This window comes from Rhinoraja longicauda, chromosome 10 (assembly GCF_053455715.1).
Source record: "Rhinoraja longicauda isolate Sanriku21f chromosome 10, sRhiLon1.1, whole genome shotgun sequence".
Classification (NCBI taxonomy): domain Eukaryota; kingdom Metazoa; phylum Chordata; class Chondrichthyes; order Rajiformes; family Arhynchobatidae; genus Rhinoraja; species Rhinoraja longicauda.
Genome location: NC_135962.1, coordinates 57,532,528 through 57,548,930, shown reverse-complemented (window position 1 = coordinate 57,548,930; position 16,403 = coordinate 57,532,528). Strand labels below are relative to the sequence as shown.

General features: G+C 41.6%; 1 protein-coding gene across 2 annotated transcripts in view; it reads left to right on the top strand.

The window, feature by feature from the left end:
- Positions 1-534: 534 nt before the first annotated feature.
- ston2 (stonin 2) overlaps positions 535-16,403 on the top strand; it is an 88,038-nt gene continuing 72,169 nt past the window's right edge. Inside the window, exon 1 of one of the 2 annotated variants that reach the window (XM_078406915.1) lies at positions 535-729. The gene's annotated coding sequence lies outside the window, so the exon portion shown is untranslated. Of the gene's footprint in view, positions 730-3,201; positions 3,255-16,403 lie in introns of those variants that run through there. The other variant, XM_078406916.1, reaches the window with a different exon arrangement.

The window sequence follows — 16,403 nt, the reverse complement described above, 5'->3', positions numbered from 1 at the left end:
CTAAATGCGGTCTCGCCAACATCTTTTACAACTTCCATACTCAATACTCTGACTGATGAAGGCCAAAGTGCTAAAAGCCTTTCTTTGCTTTGCTGTGCTGTCATTGTTCTATGTTTATGTTCCAACAGTATAATAGGCAGTGCAAAAAAGGTGCAGGTACAACAGGTAGTGCAAAAGAGAACAGTAAACAGTGGAGAATGTCGCAGCCGCAGCATCTAGATTCACCTTTGTCCTTTCCTTGATCACTCACCAGAAAAAGTAAATACTGATCTTTGCCAGTCATTCGTTGCCAGTCAGTTTTAGTCATTCATCTGACGCACCTGAGCCAGGTGAGGTCAAGATGGTGGGGTGGGGAAGGGAGGGGGGGAGTTGGCTGGGCCAATCGGACAACGAGCGGAGGCATAGGCCAATCACAAAGCAGGAAGCTCTGCCGAGTCGACCAATGAGCTCGGGAGGAACGCGCCGACCAATCGGTGGTCTGAGCGCGCTGAGCCAATTGGGGGGGGGGGGAGGGGAGCTGGGCGGCGGGGAGTCAAGGCAACCGCCGTCGGCGCGGGCGGGCTCGCCCTCGCGCTACTGTTCAAATGGCTCGAGGGGGCGGCTCGGCCAACGGTTCTCCCGCGAGCCGACGCCGACATGTCCCGCTTTGCCTTCATTTGCACCTGAGCGGTGGCGGCGACGACGATGGAGTCAAAAAGGAAGTAAAACAAAAACAATGCCGCAATCAAGGTATATCTCAGCGAAGGGGAAAAATAAAACATTCCCCTCCGCTCCACCTTCCTTCGCCTGTTTGTTATTTGTCTGTTTGTGGGAGCAGGTTGCTCGGGGTGAGCCGAGGACGGGTGTGGGCTGCGGTCCTAGTGCCCCACCCTCAACTCTCGGGTAACTTCCTGAAGTCGTCTCAAAAAGGAAATGTACTCAGCTTCTTCAGTCTGAAGAAGGGTCTTCCATTCCTTCCCTCCAGAAATGCTGCCTGTCCCGCTGAGTTACTGCAGCATGTTAATAATAATAATAATAATATCTTTCTTTATTTGTCCCACACCGGGGAAATTTACAAATTGTGTATCTCCGGTAGTAAACTAGCATTTGCAGTTCCTTCCTACACGATCTCCGTTCAGTGATAGCTGTGGATATAACTTTGTTGTTCTTGTCTGAGAACTTCCATTAAAAAGAATAATCTGAATACTATCTGGAAATGCCTCCCTTGGTTAATGTATTATTTTTGAAGTTGGCATTCGTGGTATAAACCCACGAACCTGTGTATCAGTTTAATGCTACTTTGCAGAAATAATTACTCGAAAAATTGCATGCTTCCTCTTGATATATAAATGTCAGTTTTATTTTAACTGACAATAAAATTTGTCAGTTAAAGTTTTTCATTGGCTTAAACAGTTTAAATGTGGCAGTTAACAAAACAAAATGGAAATAAGCGGTACAATAGATCTGTTTGGGAAAGTACACGTCTGAGTAAACAATTCCAAATAGTACATTGTGCAATTATGAACCTCTGTTCAAAAACTTTTTGCCTTTAGGTTAAGTTTTGGCCATTATTTTGAAGGGTGCTGTTTGTTATGCAGCAGTGATTTAATCTCTCTGTCAAAAGGAAATGAAAATATATGCAGATGTGATCGTGAAAGTTGCTGCAGAGGGAAATGTACTAATCTTCAGTGATCATTATGGATATAGTTTTGTGGTTCTTGCCTGTGCTCTGGGAAAGTGTGAGTGATGCCAAACATGAAAACTTCTATTTAAAAAAAAAAACACCTGAGCATTATCTTGAAGTGCCTCTCTTGGTTAATTTGTCCTCTGAGGTCTTTATTCCCAGAACTGGGATATGCGAGGAATGGAAGCATATGGATCGTATGCAGGCAGAGGAGATTAGTTATCTTGGCATCATGTTCGGCACAAATATTGTGGACTGAAGGGCCTGTTCCAGTGCTGTACTGTTCTATTTCAATGATTTAAATTGAGATGGTGCTGAGGGAGGGGGCTGGTCATTGTTGTGGTGGAACCTGGCAAAACAGTGAGTGAAGACCAATGGAGGACTTGAGATTTTCCTATTTTGTAAGAAACTAGAAAAAGCAAATAAAGCAGGAATAAGTTGCTCAGATGCACCTCTGGTAAATGAGACCATGCATCGTATCACTATTCTTGTCTATTTCTTGATTTCCTTAATATCCCAAAACTATGGATTCCTATATTGATCTGATCTACAACATTTTACATATAATTGAACAGAAATTGATTATTCTGTGTAGCTACTTCACATTGATATTTAAGCTCTGCTTAAACCTTCTCGCATCTCTAGCATCAACCTCCACCCATCTCTTCACGCTTCCAAACATACTTCTACTGCTTTCTTTTTAATTTAATGAAGTTAAATGCATTAATGCTTTTTAGCTAACTGCTTCCTTTTTAGATATCAGCTAACTGATAATCTAAAACATTGACTCTGAAGTGTCAATTGACTCTGGAGTGTAAACTGTGCAACAAATTATCGATACTAATTTAATGACTATAAATGCATTGTATACTTTTAGCTTTTATCGTTGTGCTGAAAAAAAAGAAATTAGCTAAAATATTAGAGATGTTGCCTGACCTGAGTTACTCCAGCAAGCTGTTGTATCATCAATTGTTTGAAATCCATTTGACATAGCAAATGGGAAACGGGTATCATTCAACAATTGCTGCAATTTCCTTTATTTATGTTTTATTTTATGATTTTCATGCAAATCACCTAAATGCCCTTTTTTTAAAAGCAGACAGTATGTCTTGCGGAGAGTTTAAAAAAAGTAGTAAATCCTATATTATATATCCTATATCCTATATATGCACATCATATATTCTTGAATTGTGATAGATTATGCATTAGAACAATTAACCAGTGTTATATGGTGTATGAATGTGTAAAGCTTTAAGAATTTAATCCCTCCTCAAAAGTGAAACATAAACAAGTTCCAAGTGGATGAAGCCATGTGTTTGTGTTTAAGTAATTCTGTCATTTGACCACCACACCCCTTAACATGATATTTTCATTCTGCAGAGGATTTAAATATCTTTCTCATTATTATTCTCTTGGCTTTAATTTATCTCCCATGTGACAGTCAATTCAAATTCCGCTTACTTGTGAGGGTTGTTGATCTTTGATGGTATATTGCAATGTATTTTTTTTCATAATCGAATGTTGCTCACAGCGATGGAACAGGGATCCAAAACTTACAAACTGTGTTCAGAATGAATGAGCACCCTGGTCGGTAATTACCCTTTCTTTAACTTACATTTTGGAGTGATTTATGGAATCTTCTCTCTGTGTCTTACACACCAGAAAAGCTGGAAGTTTATGCACTTAACCCAATTACAATTGTAAATGTTTGCAGATGTAAAATATGTAATAACAATGTAATATATAGCTAATATATAGCAATTTTGAATCTTCAGTATTTTAAATTAAGTGCATTAAATCTCTCTTCCTACATGCATATTCCTGCATGTGCATTTCTTTTTGGCTGAGAGCGCAGTTGAATTCAGTGAAGTAATGTTAAGAAGATGTTTATGCCAGAAGGGAGCGCAGATGAATGGTTTTGATATCGGCTATGATGGTGAGGCCCAAATAGCTCCACATTCAAGTTGTTGAGTTTATTGCCCAATGCACAAGTAGGGTGAGGTACAGGGACAACAAAAACCTTACTTGTGGTAACATCACAGATACATGGACTCAGATATTACCCAGAATGTTTTGAGTCAGGTTGAGTTTATTGTCAAATGCGCAAGCATGGTGAAGTATAAGTACAATGAAAATCTTTCTTTAGCAGCATCACGGGCACATAGATTCAGATAACATACAAAAAATATAAATTAGACAAATTCTACAAGACAGTGATAAGAAAAGGGCCGAATATAAAAATAAGACACTAATGCAAACCACAATTGCCTGATGATGGCAGTGAGTAAAAGGTATGGCCCAAATGGTGCGGGTTTTTGATGATTGATGCTGTCTTCTTGCGGCAGTGTCTCAGTCCACCACTCTGCAGCCTCTTTCATTCCTGTAGGTTGATAATACCATACGAGGCCATAATGCAACCAGTCAGGATATTTTCAACAATGCACCTGCCAAAGTTTGTTCGGCAATTCCAATGCACAGGAATGCAAGGGGCTGCTGAGAATGGTGGACTCAGCAAGTAACTGCAGTGTATTTTGTGAATAGTCCACTCAGGTGCCTCTGTGTGGCATTAAAAGTTCAGGTGGGTTTTTTTTATTGCAGATGAGAATTGCTGGAACAAAAAACCCAGGCAAGTGGAGATCATTATCCATTTACTGTTAGTTTCTGGTAAATATCTTCCAAGATATTAATTTTGGGGGACTTAGTGACAAAAATTCCATTGAAGGTAATTACGGTGGGTTGGTACCCATTTTGCAAATGGTTATTGTTTGGCACTTTTATAGTAGGGACATTACCAGTCACTTTTCAATCCATGCCTGAAGGTTGTCAAGATATTTTAGCATGCAGGTTTGGGCTGGTTCTTAGGTGAATTATGAATGGAATTGAACTTTATGCATTCAACAACAAACATTCTCCTTTCTAAACCTGATGGAAAGAGGGTCATTGTCAAACAAATGTAGCAGGCAGATCTTTGTTATCCTGAGGATTTCTTGCATTAGTTTCCTGAGGCTAGAATGATTGACCTTGAGTTGGCTGTACTCTAAGAATTCCTTAAAGCAGTGTCAAAGGTCCAGGTATCTTCCTTTTTTTGCAGGGTATGACTCCAACATTGAAGGGTATGACTCCAACATTGAGTATAAGAAAATAACTGCAGATGCTGGTACAAATGGAAGGTATTTATTCACAAAATGCTGGAGTAACTCAGCAGGTCAGGCAGCATCTCAGGAGAGAAGGAATGGACGACGTTTCAGGTCTGAAGAAGGGTCTCGACCCGAAACGTCGCCCATTCCTTCTCTCCTGAGATGTTGCCTGACCTGCTGAGTTACTCCAGCGTTTTGAGAATAAATAACTCCAACATTGATGTTAGTTTTGCCAGTGTTCTATGGTGAGCAGGTTATTGCTATGGTTTGCTGGTCTAGAAGAAAAGAGGGTGGAATTTTTAACACTTTAACCTTTAGACATATACTGCAGGAACACCATTATTTCCATCGGGTGGCGCCACCAGCACTGGCTGCCTCACCAACAGTCTGTCTACTGTTTTTATTATTTTAAGTATTTGTTAAAAGTATGTTTTAGTGTTTCTTGGTTTGTTTTATGTGCGGGGGGGGCGGAATTGGGGGAAACCTTTTTCAATCTCTTACTTCGACGGAGCTGAGATTTTTCTCCGTATCGTATCTCCGTCCCCACTGCGGCCTAACATCGAGGAATTGGTGGCCTTTCCTGGGGACCGGCCCGGTGCTTCAAATCGTAGGCGCGGTGCTGACTTTAACATCGTGGAGCTTGCGATCCTTTACCGAGGATCGATTGTGGAGAGATCCAACCGCGGGGCCTGTGAACTTTAACAACTGGTAAGAAGGGGCCGACTCAGGAGCTCCATGCAGTGGAGAGTTTTTCAACCATCCCGGCGCGGGGAATTTTGATCATCCCGATGCGAGGGCCTCGGACAGTTTAATCAGCCTCATGCACTGCCTTGAGGACATAAAATGTTGGATGGCACAGAACTTCCTTCACCTAAATGAGAGCAAGTCTGAGGTCATCCTATTCGGCCTCCCCAACTCCATCAAAATGATAACAGGCATCCTTGGAAGCCTATCCTCCCTAGTCAAACCGCATGTCAAAAACCTTGGCGTGATATTTGACTCTGCATTAAAGTTCGACAAGCAAGTCAACGCTGTGGTAAAAGCCAGCTTCTTCCAGCTTCGTACCATAGCTAAAATCAAACCATTACTCCAATTTGACGACATTGAGAAAATCATCCACGCATTCATTTCCTCCCGCCTAGACTACTGCAACTCCCTATACACTGGGATCAGCCAATCATCCCTGTCCCGCCTGCAATTGGTCCAAAGCGCAGCAGCGAGACTCCTGATGGGTACCCATAAAAGGGACCACATCACCCAGATTCTGGCCTTTCTCCACTGCTCCCAGTACAGTACAGAATCAACTTCAAGCTCCTATTCACATACAAAGCCCTAAACGGGCTTGCCCCCCCATATCAAAAATCTTCTAACCCACCACTCTATCTCCAGGTCCCTCAGGTCGGCCGACTTGGGGCTACTGACTATCCCACGGTCTAGGCTTAAGCGTTTTTGCGGTTGCAGCTCCTAGACTATGGAACAGCATCCCTCTCCCCATCAGAACTGCTCCCTCCATCGACTCCTTTAAGTCCAGGCTCAAAACCTATTTCTATTCCCTAGCGTTTGAGACCCTCTGTGGGGGCGCTGTGAACTGTTTATGTATGTGCTGTTATGTTTGTGTGCCATTGTATGTTCGTTTCTTAGTACCTGAACTGATGTACAGCACTTTGGTCAACGTGGGTTGTTTTTAAATGTGCTATACAAATAAAATTAACTTGATTTGACTTTTCACTTAGTATGGCTGTATGGTAACTCAAATTTCAACAGTACCTTAATTGATACATGTGACAATAAATTGATCTTGAACAGGCCCTTCGACCCACAGAGTCCGCCCCCAGCGTTCATCCTGTACACTATCCTACCCACTCGGGCAATTTTTTCCAAAGCCATTTAACTCCAAACCTGTATGTCTTTGGCGTGTGGGAGGAAACTGGAACACCTGGAGAAAACCCACACGATCACAAGGAGAACATAAAACTCTGTACAGACAGCATCTGCAGACCCGGGTCTCTGGCACTGTAAGGCAGCAACTCTACTGCTGTGTCGCTCTACCTCCTGTGAGGTGGTGTTGTTGGACCCAGTTTACGGTACCACATGCAGTGGTGTGAATTAGAATAAGGGATTTGGAGTTTTGGATATGTTTCCGTTTTGGATGTGGCCTTGCTTATGCCAACAAACAAGTCATCAAAACTGATGGAGTGTAAATGCCAAATGTTCTTTGTTTTGCTACAGGTTTCTAGAACGCAAATATTTGCTGTGTTTGCTGTACTCTGTGAGCTACCAATGTAAATCTATTTGAATTTACATGCATGAACTGCAGAGTCAAAGGAATGAAGATTCAGCTTTGAGCAAATTGAGCAGAAGCTGGGAGTAGAGGAAAATAGTTCTCATTTTTCAATTGGCATTGTTGCTGAGATCACACATGGTGCTGGCATTAACGGTTTTAAAATCTGGCAACTGACCTACAAAATGTGGTACATTAGAGCAATTTTCCTCATGTAAAATTGAAGGACTGTTGCAAGTGCATTTGGTGTGAGGTAAGGACTTTTAGCATATGAGGTATCGCAGCTTCAGCATGTGTAGTGTTGGGTGTCTCGCAGCAAAGAAAATGAGCTTTATCTCTAACCTGTGATGCCTGATACTGGCATTATAAATCTATACCCACCGTGTCTCAAAATATAACTTGTTGTATAACTTATGTGAGAAACTTAATTCCTCTGGAACAAACATTAGTTTGAGGATTTTTATACTTCACGTAAGTACTGCAACTTGTGAATGAGTTTGTAGAGGCAAAAACAATATATATTTTTACTGAACTAATCAAATGTTTGTGGCATGTCTACAATTTTCAGAATACTACTACCGTCATCTAACTTGAGCTTAATGATTTTAACACTACAAATGGTCAGAGATTCTGTAATTGGAGGTTTTTGGACTCTCCTTGGTTCTTTTCATGTGAAATGTTCTTCCAGCACTTCATTGTATCCACACAAGGTGTAGCAGTTGCCAACTTTTTAAAATATTTCCTGACTCTTAACACCCCCCCCCCCCCTAATTTTCAGCTGTTCTTTTTGTGTGAATTACTCCCATGTATCCCTTAAGACCATTTTTTTCACATTATGAATGTTCTACGATGGAGACATGTATTGAAATACTTGAAGACAATGCAAATAAAAATGAGAGATTGTAATGTGTGATTGATTTAATATTGGCTATTTTTTACTCATTTCAAAATTATCCCTTGTAACCATACCAACAAAATAATTGTAGGGTATTGTTTTTAAGTTTAACTATTTTTACTAATGCAATTGGCGAGGTTGATACAAAATATGATATTGAGTTAGTCTTGCTAGAAATATTTATTACCCATTCTTAAATTTCCTTGTGAAGATAGGGAGCCACTGCCTTGAAATGGTTTATGTGGTGAGACAATGAATTCCAGGGTGATAAAGGAATGGTGTTTTTGGTTTCTGAGGCGGAACTAAGCTCTGGCTAATGGAAGTAAATTGTGTTAAATGAGTTGCTGTTCAGGAGCTGGGTTTACTCATGAAACTTTCACAATTTCTGTTCAGAGGCTTGGATGCCTTCTAATAAGTAAATATTTCTTCAGAGGATTCTGTGGAAAATTATTCCTTTGGGAAATTCCACCCACTGTTACAAATGGTCTGGAGCTAAGGGCAACAAACTTCTGTTTCCTGTTTTTAAAGATGATATAAATTTGTGCCAGGTCATCTGCGTATTTGGCAGTGGGATATGGGACAAAATTGTTTTGTGGTAGACGCAGAGTCTTTGACCTAAAACATTAAAGCTGTTTTACTTCCTATAGATGTGGCCAGACCTCCTTGGTATTTCCAGCATCTGCAATCTTTTTAAATTGTGCAATAATTTTCTATGCTGCTGTGAAAATAGAATTAAAAAAATAGTTTCTACTTATTCCATGGTCAAAGGTATTACTAATCAATACAATACAATATATCTTTATTGTCATTGTACAGGGGTACAACGAGATTGGGAATGCGCCTCCCATACGATGCAATAAATTAATTAGCTAGTCAGTATTAATTTAAACAACCCAATGAAACAAATTGTAACAGTTTTAAAACAGAATAAAGTGCAAGTAGATCTGTGCTGGATCACTATGTGATGTGACCATCCGGTTCATAGCAGCTATGGCCCTGGGGATGAAGCTGTTCCTGAGTCTGGAGGTGCGGGCATAGAAGGCCTGATGGTAGAAGTTCAAACAGACTGTTGCAGGGGTGTGAAGAGTCTTTGTGGATGCTAGTGGCTTTTCTGAGGCATCGTGTGTTGTAGATGCCGTCCAAGGCTGGTAGCTGTGTTCCGATGGTCCTCTGAGCTCTATGGACTACCTGCTGAAGAGCTTTCCTCTCTGCCTCCGTGCAGCTGAGATACCACACGGCGATGCCATGTGTTAGAATGCTCTCTGTGGTGCAGCGGTAGAATGTCGTCAGCAGCTGTTGGGGTAGACCAGACTTCAGTGTTCTTGGGTAGAACAATCGTTGCTGTGCCTTCTTGACCAGCGCAGCAGTGTTATTGGACCATGTTAGGTCCTCCGAAATGTGAGTGCCCAGAAACTTGAAGCTGGACAATCTCTCCACACTGTCTCCGTTGATAAAGATTGGGGCGTATTCCCCGTTGTGTGACCTACGGAAGTAATCAAAACTTGAATGAACTGATGGATTATGATGGCTCTACAAATTTACTAGTTTATGTAAATTGTGAAGGCCTAGCATCTAGTAGGTGGAACATTCTTAAATTTTTGCCAAAAAGAAATTGATGGATGCAATAGAATCACAAGCTTCACTGTTAAGCAAAAGCCAAATCTGCCCCCATGATCAGAAGGTAGCATTGTTTTGTTTGAGGAAAGAATCCTCATCTTTGGGTAATTAGTTAGATTTTTTTGTTCGAAAGATACAGCATGGAAACAGGCCCTTTGGACCACCGAGTCCATGCCGACCATTGATCACTGTTCACAATAGTTCCATGTTATCGCATTTTCCCCATCCACTGCCAACACACTAGGGGCAAATTATAGAGGCCAAATAACCTACAAACCTGCATGTCTTTGGGTGTTGGAGGAAACCCACATGTCATAATGTGTAAATTTTACACAGACAGTACCCAAGGTCAGTATCAAACCTGAGTCTTGGGCGCTGTGAGGCAGCAGCTCAACAAGTTGTGTCACTTATAATATGAAATATAAATAAAATGTTATTGAATTTATGCAAAACTCAAATTGTCATGTAATTCTCAATCTGTACAATATCCAAATTTAATTATGTACAAAGTTCATTCAGCAATGCAAGCCTAGCATTATTATCGATTGCTAATTGCTCTTGAAGGTGCTGAACCATTCTAATTCATATAGTGAAAGTATGCTTAATAGTGTTAAGATTTGAGAGATTTTGATTTCAAAAGTGGTAGTATCGTGTCTGACTTAGAATGAAACTTTGAAAATGATGTTATTTCTATGCTCATGTTTTCCTTAACTTTCCTGGTGATGGAGGTGGAGACATGAGAGTGTAAATGCTGGAATCCAGAGGAATTCAGTGGGTAGGCAGCATCTGTGGAGGGAAATAGTTGCTTTTGGTTTGGGACAAAGAATAGTAGGGAGAAAACCAGTATACAGTTGTTAAGAGGAGGGTTCGGGCAAGAGCTGGCAAGCAATGGGTGGATCTAGGCGAGGAGGGGTTGATTGGCAGATGGTCAGGTGGGGGAGGGAAGGGTGGGTGTGGTGACAGGCAAGGGAGGTGGAGACAATAAAGGATTGCAGATGATGGAATCTGATAAGAAAGGAGGTGAAATGTGGAATGAGATAAAGGAGCTAGGATGGGCAGGTGGGAACAATGGGGAGAGGGGACCTAGTGAGGGATATGGACAGAATGAATGGGTGGGGAGGAAAAATAACTAGTGATAGGGGGTGGGGGATGAGTTTGTGTGTGATAAGATACAAATGCTTAAAAGCACATTCCACCAGATTTAGGAACAGATTCTTCCCCACTGATACAATCTTGTATGGACCTCTCGTGCGAAGGATGAATTCATGATCTTCCCATCTATGTTGTTGTGGGCCTTGCACATTTGTTTTATTTGCATTTTCTCAGTGGCTGTATTCTGCACTTTCTTTCCTTTCTCTTTTGCACTGCCTGGTGTACTTGTGTGTGGTGTGATTTGCCTGTAAACCACAGTTTTTCTTTCACTTTCTCACAACAATATACCAATATCCAACGTATTGGCATTTTATAACAAACTGAAAGTTTGATTAGTTTTGATGTCCACCCTGAAAAACTGGACCTGGTACGCAATGGCCACTAAGCAGATTAATAGATGGTCATGGGTAAGGAGTATACCGATCACAAATAATCTTTGTCTGCCCTGTCAGGCATTGCCCTTGCCCCATCTATAGTATAGTCTGCAGTTCTGAAATTGGCCTTGTCAGCTACTTCAGAATCCACAGACGTTTCAAGACCTTGGTACCCCAAGGGACTGACTGACAAGAAGATTGTTTTTTTAAACAAAAACAGAATGTTGGAAGCACTGAAAGTGCAAACAGTAACAAGTTCGGAAGTAACCATTTGATGTTCTAGGTCAGTGGTGTCCAAACTTTTTTCAAAGAGGGCCAGATTTGATAATGTGAAAATACCCAAGGGCCATTGGCCTCTTTAACTAATGCGCCCCCCCCCCCGGACCTTTAACTAATGCGCTCCCACCCCGGACCTCGCGTCTGACAATCCGCAGATCGGGCAGCGCTGACCGGCGGGAGATGTAGTCGCCGTCGCCTCTCCCGCTGGGGGGGGATGCGGCACCCGGGGGAGCGCCTGGCAATGAGCGTGCGGGGTGAGGAGAGCTCAGCTGCTGCTCTCCCGTCGTCCCCCAGCACGCCCTCAACCCCGCCGCCAGGAAGTGTAGTCGCCGTCGCCTCTCCCGCTCGGGGGGGGTGGGAGGTCGGGCAGCGCTGACCGCCGGGAGGTGTAGTCGCCCCCTCCCATCCCCTCCCCCTACCTTCATTCTGTTAGACAGTGCAGGCGGGCCATAAATAATAAATTTTAAGACGGAGGCTACAGGCCGTATAAAATCTGACCTCGGGCCGCGATTGGCCCCCGGGCCGGACTTTGGACATGTCTGTTCTAGGTCAAGGATATTTCATCAGGACTTGGGACTTAAAGGTGAGGGAAGAGAGTAGAGCAGTGTTTCTCAACCTTTTTACACTTGCGGAACCCTTGAAATAATTTTCATGTCTCAGGGAACCCCTACATAAAAATTCGTCACGTACAGCTCCTGTCCACTGACCACTAAAGGCTGTTTCACACTGGCGCCGTATAGACGTCTCTAAATATATTCCCTATGATTATTATACTTTTAAATGACATAACACGTTGAAGTCTTTATTATAATACCCAAGAATTTTCCAAGAATATGCCGTACGTGTATAATAAAATTACAAATATGAAATTAAACACAAAAATGACTCAAAAATGCATTTAAATATGATTAGCAAGGATGTGCATTTCTGTTCTACATTGGTTGTAGTCCTTGGGAAAACAAACCCACATATGACCATTAATTGCAGTAATTTAGAGTATAATGTTGTCTTGCTTATTGAAATATATATTGAAGTACTTGTTGAAGTAAATTCACACGTAAATTGATAATCAGCCCAAAAACGTGTCAAGTGGCTTTTCTGCTGTGTTTTATATTTGCCATTGTATGTTCGTTTCTTAGTACCTGAATTGATGTACAGCACTTTGGTCAACGTGGGTTGTTTTTAAATGTACTATACAAATAAAATTGACTTGACTTAATTAACTAATATAGTTATATAATCTTGCACTTAAATTTAATATTTACTCATTATAGTTCCACCCCTGATTTTCTGGCACTCTTGGTTCCAGAAAATCAGTAAATGATTTATCAATTTTTCCGGACCAAAGGAGATCACGGCCTCCAATAGGGGTACAACGATACTGGAACGGTCCACATAGGCAGCTGGGGCCAAGATACCAGCCTGCAAAGCTGGCCAAGGAAGTCAGCTATGGGGATACATGTGCTGCCTCCAACAGCCCCGGCCGTAGGTTGCAGATTCAACCCACCGATCGGCCATGGAAGTCTCGATGAGGTCGAAATTGGCTGCCTAGGTGCCACATTTTCGGGGGGACTTCCAGGGTGCGGGGGATTTCTCGCGGAACCTCTCGCGGCCGAATTGACAAATTGGCCATGGAAGTCCCGATGAGGTCGAGATTGGCTGCCGTGCCCAGCGTAGGTGCCACATTTTCTGGGAGACTTCTAGGGCGAGGGGGAATTCTCGCGGAACCCCTAGCGCCCTCTAGCGGAACTCTAGTGTTCCGGGGAACCCCGGTTGAGAAACACTGGATTAAAGAGTGAAATACAAATGTGTAAAGTTGCGTGGAGAAAACAGAAGAATGGCTGTGTCGGAATGCAGACCCAAGTTAAACCAGTATTTGCAGTTGCGTCTCCGTTATCACTAGGAATGATGTTATTTTTTTTTCAATTCTGATGAAGGGTCCTTGATCCAATATTAATATGAGGAGCATTTGATAGCACTGGGCCTATACAGGGTGGAATTTAGAAGCATAAGGACGATTTTGTTGAAACCTACCAAATAATGAAAGGCTTTGGTAGAGTGGATGCGGATAGGAGGTTTCCAGTAATGGGAGAGTTTAGGACTAGACAGCACAGCCTCAGAATAAAAGGACGTACCTTTAGAATGATGAGGAGGATGTTTTTTCGCCACATGGCGGTGAATCTGGAATTTATTATCGTAGGTGGCTGTCATTGGGTATTTTTAAGGTGAAGATTGACAGATTTTTGATTAGTAAGGGCATCAAATGTTATGGGGAGAACGAGGAGAATGGGGTCGAAGAGAAAAATAGAGCAGACTCGATAGGCTAAATGGCCGGACTCCATGGCAATTACATAAAATATAATTCCTATGTTTTATAGTCATGGGAATGTTGATACTTGTTCTCTCCCCATTGATTCTGTTTCCAGTGTTTTCCTTTTCAGTAGGTTTCCAGTATCTACTTTTTTGTCTCGAGTTATTGCTTTTGATTCCTTTTCGACTAGTTTTATCCAGGTAACAAAATCATTCAATTTAGTACTTCTGAAAACTTGGAAAATTGTCAACTGACCTTCAAGCATATTTTAAAAAAGCAATATTTTTCCATTTCCTTGGGGAAATCTAACCTTCTTGTATAGTACAAAATAACTTTATCGATTTACACTGTAAATCACATGAATTATCTGTAGCACCAAAAAGATAGCTAACATTTGTTTGTTGGTAGTAGGATTTAAAAATGTCACTTCCTCGACTTGAAGCTGATTTATTGTTTGCTTAAATGCTTATTGACTTAGTTTATTTGGTTTAATTTTATTATGTATTTATATTATTGTGTGCATGTTGAATTATTTCAAAATTAGAAAAAATATTCAGTGGAACTTGTTAGTGGCATTTACTATTCAGATTTGTGAAATTGTATATTATGAGAAACTTAAAATTATGAAAATTCAATATTAGGTTCTGATGCAATTTAAATATGTTCCTCCTTCCTTTACGTCAAAGTCCCTAATGTATCTAACGAACATTGATTTGTGGTACATCACTGATCACAGACTTCCAATCACAAAAAGCAACCCTCTTCACCATCACCCTCTGCATCCTATTAAGCTAGTTTTGGATCCAATTTTCCAACTTCCCCTAGATCCCGCAGGCTCTTAATTTTTTGGATTTGTCTCCCACATGGGCCATTCTCAAGGACTTACTGAAGTCTAAACGGACTGTATCAACACACTGCACTTATCAATACAATATTTTACAAATTTGAAAAAAATTCAGTCAAAGTGATTAAGGCAGAATGACTGCAAAAATCCATCCTATCTGTGATTTAATCCCTGCCTTTCTAAATGTCAATTAATCCTTTTTTCTGTAATTTTATTTCCACTCTACCATGTTGTTAGACTCTCAGACCTGTGAATGTCTGGCATAGCACTGTTGCTCTTGAATACACGTACCATATTTGCTGCCCTCCAGTCACCTGATAGCCCATCTGCGGTTAGCAAAGACTTAAAAATCTCATGGGACCCCAGCAATCTCCTTTCTTGCCTCTCATATCAGCCTGACATGCAACTTGTCAGGCTTGTGGATTTATCCCCATTCATGCCTGCTAAGATATATAGTAGCTCCTTAGTAATGAGAAGTATTCATTGAAGACTCTCTTTCTCCCTCGGGCTGAAGCCCAGGTTGCCCCTTTGATCCCAATGGACCCCCTCTTTCATTGGTCACCTCCTTCCCCCTTGTATACTTAAAATGTTTTGGAATATTCCTTCATTTTATTTGCTTGTGATATGTTTAGCTCCTTCTGCATTTTCTGTGCTCCTTTTAGGCTACCCTTGTTTTTACTTCCATCAACCTGCTGTATGCTCGTTTGTTTTAATCTAATTCTCAATCCCTTGATATCCAAGGTTCCTTGTCCTTGCCTTTTTGGGAACATGTTTTTAAACTCTTGCTATTGTATAAAACATTAAGGAACAATGTGTGATTTCCTGTACCATTTTCTGGTGTTTTTTTTTTGTTTAAACTTTTGCAAGATTAAAAGTTTTTTTACAAAGCTATGTAACTGAGCAAAATCGCTTTGTCCAGCTAGATAAACAAAACAATGCTGACTAAAGTAAAGGTGGCAGAATGTTTTCTTGGTGTTGCCTCGATCAACTTATGACAGTTATTTGTTTTTAATTCTTTTTCTCTGAACTGCTCAGATGGGGCCATGAGGTTAAATATGAGGGTATTCACTTGTGTTGTTCTGAAGTTGTTTGGATGTTCATTAATATCATAATCATAATCATACTTTATTAACCAAGTATGTTTTGCAACATACGAGGAATATCATTTGCCATACAGTCATACCAATAAAAAGCAACAGAACACACAAAATACATTTTAACATGAACATCCACCACAGTGACATCACAGTGGCTCAATAGACAATAGGTGCAGGAGTAGGCCATTCAGCCCTTCGAGCCAGCACCAAAAATCCTCCACATTCCTCACTGTGATGGAAGGTGAAAAAAAAGGCCCCTCCAGCGATCAGGGGCCTTTAACCTTCCGTTGACGGGACGATCTTGACTCCCATAGCCGGCGGCGGGCCTTCCTCGTCAGGGCGATCAAGCTCCTGCATCGGGAGGGAATCTCAGTTCCCCCGCGCCGGGCGATCTATCCTGGGTCGGGGCTTGTCATGCGACTTTGGAGCTTCCTGACATCGGTCTCAACCCGAGACCGGGGCGCGGTTGGAGTGTCGATCCCAGGCAAGGAATTGGTTCCGATGGTGTCCACGATGGTGGGGCTCAAAGTCAGACTCTATGAAGGCCTCCAGCTCCATGATGTTAGGCCGCTGAGTGACCGGAGATACGATCCGGAAAACAATCACATTTCCGGCAAGATAAAAGATTGAAAAAAAGATCCCCCCGCCCACCCCCCACATAAAACAAACCAGAGAACATTAACACATACTTTCTAAACATACCAAAAATAACAACAAAAAAACGAAAAAGACAGACTGTCGGCGAGGCTGCCA